Source organism: Nicotiana tabacum, chromosome 12, assembly GCF_000715075.1.
Source record: "Nicotiana tabacum cultivar K326 chromosome 12, ASM71507v2, whole genome shotgun sequence".
In the NCBI taxonomy this organism is placed as follows: Eukaryota; Viridiplantae; Streptophyta; class Magnoliopsida; order Solanales; family Solanaceae; genus Nicotiana; species Nicotiana tabacum.
In genome coordinates this window covers 110,596,133-110,611,890 of record NC_134091.1, presented here as the reverse complement: position 1 = coordinate 110,611,890, position 15,758 = coordinate 110,596,133, and the positions used below count along the sequence as shown (strand labels likewise).

At 37.1% G+C, this 15,758-nt stretch overlaps 1 long non-coding RNA gene and 1 pseudogene across 1 annotated transcript; both read left to right on the top strand.

The window, feature by feature from the left end:
* LOC142167327 (DExH-box ATP-dependent RNA helicase DExH12-like) overlaps positions 1-10,058 on the top strand; it is a 53,310-nt pseudogene extending 43,252 nt beyond the window's left edge.
* Positions 10,059-11,197: 1,139 nt separating this feature from the next.
* LOC142166931 (uncharacterized) lies at positions 11,198-13,820 on the top strand. Its single transcript, XR_012697450.1, has 4 exons — positions 11,198-11,524; positions 11,743-11,784; positions 11,983-12,216; positions 12,790-13,820. It is a non-coding gene; the product is annotated as an uncharacterized LOC142166931 (long non-coding RNA).
* The last annotated feature ends 1,938 nt before the right edge of the window (positions 13,821-15,758 follow it).

Sequence of the window (15,758 nt, the reverse complement as noted above, 5' to 3'; positions counted from 1 at the left end):
TACCGAGTGACCGAATGATTTGTGATCATGAGTACACAAGGTTTTCCACTGAGATGTTATATTCCTCATATCATGCAGTATTGATCTATCTTACTTGTACTGAGCTTAACTGTTGAACTTGAAAGCATGCCTATATTTCTGTACTGTTATCTCTATACTGGACTGTACCTGCGGAGCTCGTCACTACTTTCAGCCCAGCGGTTAGTCTGGTTACTTATTGAGTTGGTGGTACTTATACTACACTTTGCACCTCGTGTGCAGATCCAGGTGCTTTCAGACACGGCGACTGTTAAATCTCAGAGTGCTATCAATTGGAGACTATCAAGGTAGTTGCCTGGAGTCCGCTGACCTTGACTCTCTTTCTTTCAGTTATTGTATTGTTCTATACTTTCAGACAGTGTTTTATGAGTCAGACGTTGTATTCATTTAGATGCTCATGTACTTAGTGACACCGGATTTTGGGAGTGTTTTATATCTGTATTTGTGAGATTTCTTCCGCTAAATTTAAATATTATGTTTTCAAACTTAAAAGATATGATGGTTTATTGAGATTGTCGTCTTGCCTAGTATTGGGATATGTGTCATCACGACAAGTGAGATTTTGGGTCGTGACAATTTTATTATATTAAAAGGAGGATAGTCAAGCTTGATATTAAGCCAAATGGTGTATTAATAAGAAGTCACTTGAATCTTTTAGGACAAAATCTAAAAAATATTGGACAAATCTAATAAGGATTAAGACAAATATGATTTGATCAAATTTAATTTATGGTGAAATTAATTATGATCAACTCCTATTTTCATAGTAAATAGAGTTTAAAAGCTTTTAAAAAATAAAGATTCCTATTTTAATAGTTATTCACTAACCACATGATTCGTTTTCTTTCATTTCATAATTATTTTTGGAAACATTATGTAAGAAATAAATAATAGTGAAAATATTGTTATAGCAATTAGATATATTGTGTTCAAATAAATAAGGAACTAGTTTTTCATAATTAATATCTGAATTAGTGCGGTCAATCTAAGTTTGAGTGCATAAGATGATTTTTTGACAATATAGTCCAATGTAAAAAGTAGAAGGATAAGACTTATTTGAATTTGATATGAGTTTTTTTTTTTGAAATATGATAAGAAAATTTATATTTTGGAATATAAGTAATAGAGTTAAAGTCACTATTGAAATAATTTTAAAGCTTCATATGTATTATATAAAAATAAATGTAGTAGAAATAAATATTAAATTCAAATAAGCTAATAAAAAGCCACATGATAATATAATATTAAGTATTGAATAATGTAATAGCAAAAATAAGGAACAAATAGAGAACAAAGAAAAAGATAAAAAGTTCCTCCTACAAAAAAAATAAAACTTATTTTAATTTGAAATGAGAAATATTATGATAAGAAAGATCATATTATGGATAAGGCCACTGAAGTCTAATATATAAATATAAAATGAAAAACGGAATAATAAAAAATAAATTAGAGATAATATGAGAAATTTATGTTAAGAATTAATTTAGAAAATAAAATAGAGTAAATATACAATACTTAAAAATATTATTGACAAATTCAAATAATTTAAGAATTTCGAACAATAGTTTTAAAATAAAATAAATATTTATTTAAAATTAAAAAATTGCACATCTATCTATATAATATTAAAGGATGGTAGTGCAAAATAATATTAAATGAAGTGAAAAGTTAATAAAAAGTCATTTAAAAATGTGATAATACAATATATTAGATAACGTAATAGCAAAACTAACAAAAATAATTAAAAATTCAAAAAGTTTTAATATTAGAAATGGAAGGAAAAGACTATCAAAACTTGAGATTAGAAGTTTCTTATCATTATGATGAGAACGCTCAAACTATAGATAGGATCACGAAATTGAAGTTTTCCTAGATAAAGAAAAAAAAAATTGATAACAAATTAAAAAATTTAAAAATATAAAATAAATATCTCATGTAGGTAATTTTACTATAAAAAAATTAAAAATCAAATTTGTATCTTGAAACTAAAGAGAAAGAAATTTAATTATACATAATATAAAAATAATTATAAGATAACTCAAAGATTTGAAATAAATAATTAAAGAACTATCTATTAATATTTTAGACTAGTTCAAAGTTACATTTAAAATAAGAAGTGATATTATTATAGGTAAAACATTACCGTAAAAACTAATTAGAATTTATAATAAAATGCGGGAGTTGAGGTTGAGATGGTTCGGACATGTTAAGAGAAGAATCATTGATGCTCCTGTTAGGAGGTGTGAGAGGTTGGCCTTGGAGAGTTTGAGAAGAGGTCGAGGTAGACCTAAGAAGTACTGGGGAGAGGTGATTAGGCAAGACATGGCGCTGCTTCAGCTCACTGAGGACATGACCCTTGATTGGAGGGTGTAGAGGTTGAGAATTAAGATAAAAGGTTAGTATGTAGTTTATAGTTGTTCACCGATAGTCTTAGTAGCATGCATGTCCCTTCATATTCTTAGATTTTTATTACGTTATGTGGTTTTGTTCGCCTCAGGTATTGTATTCCCTGTTGCTATTATTTGGTAATACTTATCCTTTATCTCTCCCTTTTTCGTTTCTCTTCCATCTTTCTTCCTTCCTTGCTTTCCTCCTCTTCTTCTTCTTCTTGCCCTTCCTGAGCCGAGGGTCTATTGGAAACAATCTCTCTACCTACATTAGGTAGGGGTAAGGTCTGCGTACAGACTATCCTCCCCAGACCCCACCTGTTGGGATCAAACTGGGTTTATCGCCGTTGTTGTTGTTGGTAATAAGCAAGATATTAAGAAAAAAAGAGTTAGACATTACGTAAATTGGTAAGCTAATAAAAGATCACATGAAATTATAACAATATTAAGTAAAGAATAATGCAATAACTATAAGGAAAGAACAAAAACATAAATTTTTTTATATAAATATATAGAAGAATAAGACTTTTTTGAATTTCTGGTGAAAAAACAAAAGGGTAGTAAGAATTTTGTTGAAACAATATGATCCAATGTACTCAAATAAGACATATCATAACAAGACATGTTTAGTATTTTTAATATTAATCAAGAAATAAAATACAAGTACTAAAATCAAAGAGTTCTTTCGTTGCATATAGAAAAAGAAAACAAGTTATCCACTAATTGAGAAATGATTTTATGTTCTACTTCTTAATTAATATCTATAATTTGTATGTGAATAATTTATATTTTAGGTTATTTGCATATAATCCAAATAAATAAATTATAATTTGACATGATTTATGTCCGTGCATTGTGCAGGTACTAATTCGGTACTAGTGTTAACAAAGTATTAATCCCTACATTTCAATGAACCACCGGTTTCTTATTACGTGATGGTTCCTGCATTATTCTTAATCTCAACATTACAAATTCATAAATTATAATCTTGGCACATTGTTAAGTCAGAATCCCTACTTCACTAATCAAGAAGACAGTATTAAAACTTGTGCGGGATAATGAATTAGATAAATAAAATTACTTTTAGGAGCTTACAATATTACCTATAATTTTAAGTTTGTACATAAAATTATTTGTTTCCCGTAGTTAAGGTTAGAGCCGTTGTAGGCTCAGCCAGTTCTTTTTTTTTTTTAATCCAAGGCTGACAAGGCTGCTAGGAAGCGCGAACCACTACTTGTCTCTGATTGGCATAGACAAAGCAAGAAGAGACGGTTACTTGAAAGTGTTCTTACTTCAACTGAGGAAGAAGGTGTTTACCAGCCTAAAACCAAGCAAGCTAGGGCTGCTTATGAGGCCATGCTCAGCCTCATTCAGCAGCAACTTGGTGGCCAACCATTGAATATTGTTACTGCTGCAGCTGATGAGATATTGGCTGTCTTAAAAAATGACTACTTTACCAACTCTGATAAGAAGAAAGACCTGATTGACAACCTGTTAAATTCCGTATCAAATGAGGTGTTTGACCAGTTGGTGTCGATTGGGCGACTCATCACTGATTATCAAGGCGATGGCGATGGCGATGGCTATGCACCTCTGGATGATGATGTTGGTGTGGCTGTTCAGTTTGAGGAGAATGAAGAAGAAGAAGAAGAGAGTGACCTTGATGATGAAGAGGATGAGGACAATGATGTGCTGGATGCCGACTGTTCTGGTGCTATGCCTATCATTGCTGATTATGAGATGCGTGAGGCGGATGAGGGAATGTCCTTGAATGTTCAGGACGTAGATGCTTATTGGCTTCAAAGAAAGATCTCTCAAGCTTATGAGCACCAGATCGATCCGCAACAGAGCCAAAAGCTTGCTGAAGAGGTTCTCAAAACTCTTGCTGAAGGCGATGATCGTGAAGTAGAAACCAAGCTACTGTTGCATCTCCAATTTGATAAGTTCAGTCTCATCAAATATCTTCTGCGGAATCGGCTAAAGGTAGTATGGTGTACCCGTCTTGCACGGGCTGAAGACCAATCGAAAAGGAAGGAAATTGAACAAGAGATGTTGCGGTTGGGGCCGGATCATGCCGCGGTACTAGAGCAGTTGTATGCTACTAGGGCTACTGCAAAAGAGAGGCAGCTGAATTTGGAGAAAAACATTAGGGAAGAGGCTCGGCATCTCAAAGATGGTGACAGAGATAATGATAATGCTTGGTTAATGGGGCAACGCCGGCTGCTTGATCTTGACAGCCTTGCATTTCATCATGGTAGAATGTCGATGGAAAATACAAAATGCGAGCTTCCAGTGGGGTCTTATAGGAATCATAGGAAGGGGTATGAGGAAGTTCACGTGCCAGCACTGAAGCCAAAGCCACTAGCCCCTGGAGAAGAGCTTGTGAAGATCTCCTCCATTCCAGTGTGGGCTCAACCAGCGTTCAGTGGGATGACCCAATTGAATAGGGTTCAGAGTAAAGTATATGAGGCTGCCCTCTTTTCCCCAGAGAACATCTTGCTCTGTGCTCCAACGGGTGCTGGGAAGACCAATGTAGCTATGCTCACTATACTTCAGCAAATCGCTCTAAACCACAACTTAGATGGATCATTCAACCACACCAATTATAAGATTGTGTATGTGGCACCTATTAAAGCCCTTGTTTCTGAAGTGGTTGGCAATCTCTCCAAGCGTTTGGAACATTACGGTGTCAAGGTGAAAGAGTTGAGCGGTGATCAAACATTAACTCGTCAACAGATTGAAGAGACTCAAATTATTGTGACTACCCCTGAGAAGTGGGATATTATAACTAGAAAGTCAGGTGATCGCACCTATATGCAGCTTGTTAAACTTGTTATTATTGATGAGATACATCTCCTGCATGACAATCGAGGTCCTGTCTTGGAGAGTATCATTGCAAGAACTATCAGACAGATTGAAATCACAAAAGAGCATATTCGGCTTGTTGGATTGTCAGCAACTCTTCCAAATTATCAGGATGTGGCTTTGTTTTTGCGAGTTGATCTGAATAAAGGACTCTTCCATTTTGACAATAGCTATAGACCTGTACCGTTGGCTCAACAGTATATTGGAATTACTGTTAAGAAGCCACTGCAGAGGTTCCAGTTGATGAATGATATTTGCTATGAGAAGGTGATTAATGTTGCAGGAAAGCATCAGGTGCTTATTTTTGTTCATTCTAGGAAGGAAACAACTAAAACAGCTCGAGCAATCCGGCATACTGCACTTGGTAATGACACCCTTACTAAGTTTTTGAAGGAGGATGGTTTAACTCGGGAAATTTTACAGTCTCAAACTGAGCTTATCAAGAGCAATGATCTCAAAGATCTTTTACCATATGGTTTTGCAATTCACCATGCGGGTTTGGTCAGAACTGATCGGCAGCTTGTGGAGGAGCTTTTTGCTGATGGACATGTGCAAGTGTTGGTCTCAACTGCAACTTTAGCATGGGGTGTAAATTTACCTGCACATACTGTCATTATAAAAGGTACCAAGATTTACAATCCTGAAAAAGGAGCATGGACTGAACTCAGTCCTCTTGATGTTATGCAAATGCTTGGCCGTGCTGGAAGGCCTCAGTATGACACTTATGGTGAAGGAATCATCATAACTGGACACAGTGAACTGAAATATTATCTTTCTTTGATGAATGAACAGCTTCCTATTGAAAGTCAGTTTATATCCAAGTTGGCTGATCAATTGAATGCAGAGATTGTTCTTGGGACAGTACAGAATGTCAAAGAGGCATGCAAGTGGCTCCTATATACTTACCTCTATGTTCGCATGGTACAGAATCCCACACTTTATGGTCTAGCTGCGGATGCCCTCGAAACTGATTATGCTTTGGAGGGAAGGCGTGCTGACTTGGTTTATTCTGCTGCTACGTTGCTGGACAAGAGTAACTTGGTTAAGTACGATAAGAGAAGTGGATATTTCCAGATGACTGACCTGGGGCGCATTGCGAGCTATTATTACATAACTCATGGGACAATTTCCACGTACAATGAGCATTTGAAGCCCATCACAGGTGATATTGAATTTTGTAGGCTTTTCTCTCTTAGTGAGGAATTCAAATATGTAACAGTCAGACAAGATGAGAAAATAGAATTGGCAAAGCTTCTAGATCGTGTCCCTATTCCGGTAAAAGAGAGTCTTGATGAGCCTAGCGCCAAGATCAATGTTCTACTGCAGGCGTATATTTCACGGCTGAAGCTTGAAGGGTTATCTCTGTCATCCGACATGGTTTATATATCTCAGAGTGCTGCACGTCTGATGCGAGCCCTTTTTGAGATTGTTCTGAAGAGAGGATGGGCTAAGTTAGCTGAGAAGGCCTTGAAATGGTGCAAAATGATAAGTAAGAGGATGTGGAGCGTACAGACACCACTCTGCCAATTCCACGACATTTCAAATGAGATCTTGATGAAGTTGGAGAAGAAAGATCTTGCTTGGGAGCGTTATTACGATCTTTCATCACAAGAGTTGGGAGAGCTTATCCGGTTCCCGAAGAAGGGTAGAACGTTACACAAGTGTATTCATCAGTTCCCGAAGCTGAACCTCGCAGCACATGTTCAGCCAATTACCCGGTCAGTCTTGAGGGTAGAATTGACCATTACACCGGATTTCCAGTGGGAGGACGTGGTCCATGGTTTTGTAGAACCTTTCTGGGTGATTGTTGAAGACAATGATGGGGAATATATTCTTCATCATGAATGTTTCATGCTGAAGAAGCAGTATATTGATGAAGACCATACTTTGAACTTCACAGTCCCAATATATGAGCCATTGCCCCTTCAGTATTTCATTCGTGTTGTCTCTGACAGGTGGCTAGGGTCTGAGACTGTTTTGCCAGTCTCTTTCCTACACCTGACTTTGCCAGAAAAATATCTTCCTCCCACTGAGTTACTAGACTTACAACCTCTTCCAGTTACTGCATTGAGGCATCCAGCATATGAAGCACTTTATCAAGATTTTAAGCATTTCAATCCGGTTCAGACTCAGGTATTCACCGTTTTGTACAATTCAAATGACAATGTCTTGGTTGCAGCTCCAACTGGTAGTGGGAAGACCATTTGCGCTGAATTTGCCATATTGAGGAATCATCAGAAAGGACCTGATAATATCAGTCGTACTGTGTATATAGCTCCACTAGAGGCTCTGGCCAAGGAGCGGTTCAGTGATTGGAAGAAGAAATTTGGAGACTCTGGGAATTAGAGTTGTTAAATTAACTGGGGAGACTGCCAAAGATCTGAAGCTGTTAGAGAAGGGTCAGTTAATTATCAGCACGCCTGAGAAATGGGATGCTTTATCTCGTCGCTGGAAACAGCGAAAGCATGTTCAGCAAGTCGGTCTTTTCATTATTGATGAATTGCACCTGATTGGTGGTCAAGGTGGCCCAATCCTGGAGGTGATTGTCTCTCGGATGAGATATATTTCAAGCCAGGTTGAGAACAAGATCCGCATCGTTGCTTTGTCAACTTCCCTAGCTAATGCCAAGGATTTGGGAGAATGGATTGGGGCTACATCTCATGGGCTCTTCAACTTTCCTTCTGGTGTTAGGCCCGTGCCACTGGATATACACATTCAAGGTGTTGATATTGCTAACTTTGAAGCTAGGATGCAAGCCATGACAAAACACACATATACTGCAATTGTCCAACATGCAAGGAAAGGAAAGCCTGCAATTGTGTACGTCCCCATGAGGAAGCATGTGCGCTTGACTGCTGTAGATCTGATGAGTTATTCTAGTATGGACAGAGAAGACACACCCATGTTTCTGCTACGATCTGCAGAAGAGCTGGAGCCTTTTGTGGAGAGGATCAATGAACCTATGCTGAAAGAGACACTCAAGTATGGTGTGGGCTACTTGCATGACGGATTGAGCGGCAGTGATCAGGAAATAGTGAAGACGTTGTTTGAAACTGGATGGATTCAAGTATGTGTAATGGACAGTACAATGTGTTGGGGAGTACCACTATCTGCCCATTTGGTGGTGGTGACGGGAACACAGTACTATGATGGTAGGGAAAATATGCACACTGATTATCCAGTTACTGATTTGTTGAAGATGATGGGTCATGCGAGTCGACCTCTTGTAGATAGCTGTGGGAAGTGTGTCATCCTTTGCCATGCACCACGCAAGGACTACTACAAGAAGTTCTTGTATGATGCATTCCCAGTTGAAAGCCATCTGCAACACTATCTCCATGACAATTTGATTGCTGAGGTGGTCGTGGGAGTTATTCAGAACAAGCAGGATGCGGTGGATTACCTAACATGGACCTTCATGTATAGAAGGCTGACACAGAATCCAAACTACTACAATCTGCAGGGTGTTAGTCACAGGCATCTGTCGGACCACCTCTCAGAGCTGGTGGAGAATGCTATCAGTGACTTGGAGGCAAGCAAATGCGTTGCTGTTGAGGATGACTTTTTGCTTTCACCTTTGAACCTTGGCATGATAGCGTCATACTATTATATCAGTTACACGACAATAGAGCGATTTAGCTCTTCCCTGACCTCCAAAACGAAGTTGAAGGGCTTACTGGAAATATTGGCTTCAGCGTCGGAGTATAAACGGTTGCCGATAAGACCAGGTGAAGAGGAGTTGACAAGAAGGTTGATTAATCACCAGCGTTTCTCCTTTAGGAATCCGAAATACACAGATCATCACACCAAGGCTAATGCTCTTTTACAAGCCCATTTTTCTAGGCAAGTGTTGGGTGGAAATCTTGCTTCTGACCAGCAACAGGTGCTTCTTTCTGCTATTAGGCTGCTTCAAGCAATGGTTGATGTTATTTCCAGAAACAAATGGCTTAGTCTAGCACTTCTAGCAATGGAGGTGAGCCAGATGGTGACACAGGGAACGTGGGCACATGACTCGATACTTCTTCAGGTTCCACACTTTACAAATGAATTGGCTAAGAAGTGCCAAGAAAATCCAGGAAAGAGTATAGAAACAGTGTTTGATTTAGTGGAGATGGAAGATGACGAGAGGCGTGAGCTCTTGCAAATGTCGGACTTACAGCTTATGGATGTTGCCCGGTTTTGTAATCGGTTTCCAAACATTGATTTGACATATGATGTGTTGAACCGTGATAATGTGAGTGCTGGAGACGATGTGAGTGTGCAGGTAACCCTTGAGCGAGATCTTGAGGGTGGAACAGAGGTTGGACCTGTTTTTGCACCTAGATATCCCACGACCAAGGAAGAAGGATGGTGGCTTGTTGTCGGCGATACAAAGAGCAACCAACTGCTGGCCATTAAGAGAGTTACCCTGCAAAGGAAGTCCAGTGTCAAGCTCAATTTTTCTGCACCTGCAGAAGCTGGAACGAGGACCTACACACTCTATTTCATGTGTGATTCTTATCTGGGTTGTGACCAGGAGTATACTCTTACACTTGATGTTAAAGCGGCAATGACTAAAGAGGACAGTGAAAGAGTCTGATGTAGTTTTCTTTTTTGAGAACTTTCCCTATATGCTTGATTTATTACTGTAGAGTATAGACAAGCTGGTGTTTAGTTATGTGGCTTTCTGTTGTCTGTGAGGTCTTAAGGGCTAGGAACTCAGTCTGTATTTCGCTTTGTAGTTATGAAGGATTACACTGCTTTGTATAGTTCCTGTTTATATATTTACAAATATGTCATCTTCTCAAAAACAAATATATATATTTCTATTGTCTGCAGCTGCTTTATAGCTTTTAGTAATTGGTTTTAATGCTGGTAAGATGGCATTTTATGTTCATTTGATATCATTATTGTGTTTCTCACTTGGAGATTTCTGTCTTCTCCCTTCCCTGTTGCTTGGTGTTATGAATCTTCCGATATATACAACTTAGTTTTTACCTATTTTCTTTGTCCCAGTTATCCTTGTAGTGGTGTTTCATTTTCAATTTCTTTGTGAAGTGGAAGTTTTTTCTTAAAATTAGCAGTAAGATGCTGAAGGTGAAAAGATAGCTCTTTTCCTGTGTTATTAGTAAGTGAGTAAGATATTTTTGTGCAAAATATGTGTTATGCCACTTGTCTCTGCTTGCTTTTCTAAAAACGAAAAATAATAGTTCTTGTCTCTGATTTTCATTCCCTCGCTCTCTCCCTCAATGGTTTTATATCTGAAATTCAAGGTAGAGAGAGAGTGTGTGTGTGAGAGAGAGAGTCCAACAACACGCATTTCATAAAATACAAAAGATTAAGGGTTCCATTACCACGCCTCTTGAAGTGGATAAAGGCGACCTAATTTATTCCATTTAACGCACTTTTGGGTATTAAGCTATGTTTGAGTATATGTTTGTGCTCAATAGAATCAAGTACATGTAAAAAGGAATTTGGGTGTCATTTTATATTTATACTTTATTTTTATTCTTGTACTGTTCATGGCGTTCTTACTTTGTACCTCTAAATATTTGCTGGATCGCTCTGTTTCTTATATTTAGAATGGCTTGTCTGTTTGAAGGATTCTTTATGCTTTAGCTTTCATTCTAATGCTTTTTTAGAATATTTATTTGTACTACTATTTTTCAGTTTCCTCATAACAAGGAGGAGATACTTTTGTAGTGTATTTGGAAGGTGCTAGCTTAACCATAACTGCTAGATAATTTTTTTTTTCCTGTTGTTTTGCTATCTTAATAATAAAATGCTCGTTTTAAAGATATCATTTGTGACTTTGTGAAAACCCAATTAGATACAATCATTTGACCCACTTCAAGGCGTTTTTCAATCTAATAGTGTATCGTATCTCCATCTTTATCTGGTTTCCTCATGTCATTTATCCCTCTTGGTTTCCCCTTCTACCATTTCATCTCTTGCCTCTGTAATATGTGTTGTTCTCAGATTTCTCTGCCCTCTCTCTGGCGGTGCAGAGAATTGTGGCACGGTGAATCGTGATCATTTTCTATGCCTCGAACTCTATTTTATGTATATTTGATTATAGAATGAAATATTATTACAACAAGTGTGGAAAAAGTATAGGGTGTTCTATTTCTCATTCTTTCGCTTCGCCTCAATCAAACTAGTTGTGACCGGCTACGTCGATTCTCTCTATATAGCAAACTATGGTCTATGGCAAGAGTGCAGTAGAAGATATTTTGAAGCAATATTCATGAATAGTATGAAGCATATTTTTCTATGCATTTGGTCTCTCAGTATAAGCAAAAAGATGTAAATGGCTTGACGATGGCTTAAGAATTTGTCCTCTTAAGTGCTTACTTTGGCTTGTGTGTATGAAATACTCTTACAACAACAACGCCTCAATTCTAAACTGGTCGGGGTGCTGTATAAATATTCTTACTTACAAAAAATAATTGTTTGCTGGATTTTATTACAGGTGCTGGGTTCTTTTCCAGGAATACTAACAACTAAAATAGTGGTATTGCTCTTCTTCTCATTTGTGATCAAGCTTTTTGTTATTTGATGATTAGTAGCACAATTGGGGCCATTTGTGAACTAGATTCCTGAATCTGCAGTAGAGAGATCTAGTTTCTGCAATTCTTTGTTGGACTTGGCACTATATAGGCACTACTGATGTGTAAGAAACGAATCTGAAGGTGAATTTTGGCTGTGTAAGGTTGAACCTTGAAAGAAATGGCTAAAGGTGGAGAAGAGGACTTGTCAAGGGATGCAAAGATTGTCCAAACATTGCTAAAATCAATGGGAGTTGGTGACTACGAGTCTCGAGTTGTGCATCAGTTCTAGAACTGAGGCATCAATATGTTATTGATTTACTGACGGATGCTCAGATCTACTCGAGCAAGCAGGGAAGGTTGCCATTGACTCTGATGGTATCAAGCTTGCCATTCAGGTGAAAGTTAATTTCAGCTTCTTACAACCCCTGCTACGTCAGGTTCTAAGTATTATTAGATCCTTCATTCTTGTGCTGGTATTCATTATTCCAAGACGTAAATTCGTACCTTTCTTAGAGGCCTATTAAGTCTTATGGGTGTGGTGAAACTGATAACCTTTAATCTTTTCTTGTCTAGGAAGGATAATTAAAATAGAGACTTACTGAGTCGAAGGATTATATGATGTAACTAAAATGATAGGCTTGGAGGAAAATATGGTTCCTTTGCAAGTAGTATTGTCACTTTACCCCAATTCTCCTTTTTCCTTTTCAGATGTACAGTACCCGGTAATTTCACAGTTCAGCAAAATAAATTTCCTCAAACTTGAACATTTCTTGTGTCGCTTATGAACAAGCTAGAAGTGAAAAATAATTCATGAACGCTACTAAAGCATGTCATTATTTGTGAAATGTGTATGAAAAGTTGTCAAATTTATAATTTAACAATAGTTTCGTGAAAAATTTTAAAATTTATATTTTGGCAATACCTTTGTGGTTTTTGTAATAGTTAAACCTAGAGAGCATTCCATGCAGAAAAGAGAGAAGTGAGATTACGGAAATGGCTATGGAGATTCAATGATGAAAAGATAGCTACCTGGAAGACTGGTAGAGATCAAATATGGAAGAGGGGTTTCGGGCTCCCAAGACTGTGAAAACACCTTATGGAGTAGCTGTATGGAAACAGATTTCTCGTCTTTGGGGGAAGTTTAGCAAGAATATCAGCATTAGGATTGGATATGGGCAAAGAGTCAGGCTATGGAAAGACAATTGGGATGGCTTAGGACTGATGTTCTAATTGCTGAAATGTTTAATGATACTGGCTTGAACTGTCAGTTTAGAAGAGGCGGACGTATTCTTGCATCAATTGCATTTACTAGAGATTAAAAAGGGGAAAGAAGATGCATAATGGTGGAATGTTTTTAAGAATGGAGTGTTCACTGTGAAATTTTACCACAGAGAACTCATAAAAATTGATTCAAAGTTGGGAACTAATTGACCTTGGAGATTTGGAAGACAGTTGCACCAACTAAAGTGGCCTGCTTTGGTTGGATGGTGGCTCATGAAGCAAGATTGACTCAAGATAATTTGAGGATGAGAGGCTCTAATATGTGTAGCAGATGCTATCTATGTGAGAGCTTCTGGCAATTCGAATCCTATCTATGCGAATCTGTTGATCTTCTTTGAACCATGTTTGTGGCTATTTTTGGTGTTCAAGGTGTGATGCCTGAGAACTTCAGAGGTTTGTTAGGGTGCTGGAAATCAATCTACGCTGGGAAGTGCAAGAAAAAGATCTGGATTACTATTCCAGTGTGCATTACATGGACAATTTGGACGGAGAGAAATAGAAAATGAGCACTTCAAGTTCTGAAATTTAGATGCCTTCAAAATTTGAACTATTGGGAGAATGAGAACTGTGTTTTTAGTCCAGGATGTGCTAGACTTGTTAGAATTTATAGAGATCTGATGTACCAAGTCTAGCTCTGTTTTCTTTTTCTTTTCTGCAGTATTTTCTTGAAACTGCGTATTAACAAAATCTTATCTTATCAAAAAAAAAAAGTCCAACCTCTATTAGTCTTTTTAAGCTTGCAAACTTTGCTTCTACTTAACTATCCCAATCACATGTCAAGAGTTAAAATGCAAGGTGTTCAAAACTGTGTGCGAGTGTTGTTCGTTTAATTTGGAAAATTATAGAACACATAAAGGTATTTTGTGTTTTCTCAGCCAACAAAGTAATATGGGGAAAAGAACAAGAGAAAGGAGGTGGGTTACGGTGGTCACTGCAGAATAGTTCAATTATATGAAGCATCTCAGTACAAAATTGTTAATAAAGCATAATGGATATAGAGGATTTTGGATGTTTTGTTCTATCTGTAATTCTTTGTATGGGTATAGCTTATTGATACTTTGATCAATAAGCATATAGGATTAACCAACCATAGCTGACTTCCGTCATTATATATTGAACAGAAGCGATAGCTTTCGTAACAGTCAAATGATGATGTTAAAGGATCGTTGTCTCAATTTATGTCGTACGCTTTCCTTTTTAGTCTGACCCGGAAAAAATGACACTCCATATTTTTTTGGTAAATAATGACTCCTTATATTTAGAACAATTTAACTTTATACTTCTCATTTTACACTTAATGGGATTATTTATAGCCACAGAAATATTTATGGCTTGCTTTACATCACAAGTTTCAAAAATCTTTCTTTTTTCTTAAACATCACGGTCGGTCAAACTATGCCACATCAAATGGGATGCAAACTTGTTTTTAATTTTATGACCCTACCTCTTCTTCTTTTTTTTACATATGAGAGATTTATTTTTACACGTAAGAGATTACACATAAAATATCTAAAAAGGTCATTTTCTTAAATTCAAAATTGTAAAGTAGCATGATGTACAAATAGCACAAATGGGAGGGAGGGAGTAGTTATTTATACTAAGGTAAGCCCAATTCCTCTGCACATATATCAAGACAATAACTAATTGAAGTTTAGCTAACTTTAACTAATTTCACTTTAGCTAGTGTGGCTCTTCATCCTTCTTTCGAGGGTTATGACAGATTTCGCTCTAACCCCGCATATAATTATCTTTTGCTTATTAATATGCAAAAGGTTAATGTCTAACCTATCACCACAATAGTAATTAGTAATATTTAAATATTTACTTTTCCTTTTGAATTTTTTTTTGGTCAAAAGTTGCACGGGAATTGTGAAATGTGCCCTATGCGTAAGGCGTTGGACGCATCTCAACCATACGAGTGGGCGCTTGAGGAGTAGGTTTCATGAGACTGGAGCCCCACATATTGCCCCAAGGTGCTTTACGATTGCCTCACAATGTAAAATGCAAAAAGTTTGGATTACCAATGTATCCTAGATAAAGTCAATAATAAACTTAATCAGATGGTGTCAAAAGTAAAAATAGAAAAAATAAGCATAACCGATAACATCGATCAATTTCAAACTCGATATTAAGAAAATTAACGAATTACCAGCCTCCATCTCAAAATGACCTTATTAATAGCATACAAAGGACTTGTACACGCCAAATCTTTTTCTGAAATGCTAATATTAACCCATTGTCACAAACTAACCGGCCTCACCTGACTAGCTTGGAATTTGTAGTAGCCGTTGCATTTCTCACCACCAGTTGTCACAAACTAAAGAGTTCGACACGTACATATTTCACAAGTTACTATTCATATCCTGGTACAAGTGTAATCATCACATGTCAAAACTAAACACCAACTTAATCTTTGCTGGCATCTTCTTTTCCATTTTCTATAGATTACTCAGACATTAAATACCAATAGTTTTTAACCCAAAACAAAAAGATGTCGATTCAAATATAAGCCACTCCTTTATATATGACCGGCCAATAGGTCAAATGACAAATGCTCACGAGGACACACGAAGAAAAGTGTTAATGACCAGCTGATATACGAGTGGTTACAACTCTCCCTGTACATAGTCTAACGAATACAGAGGAGGACCTAGGA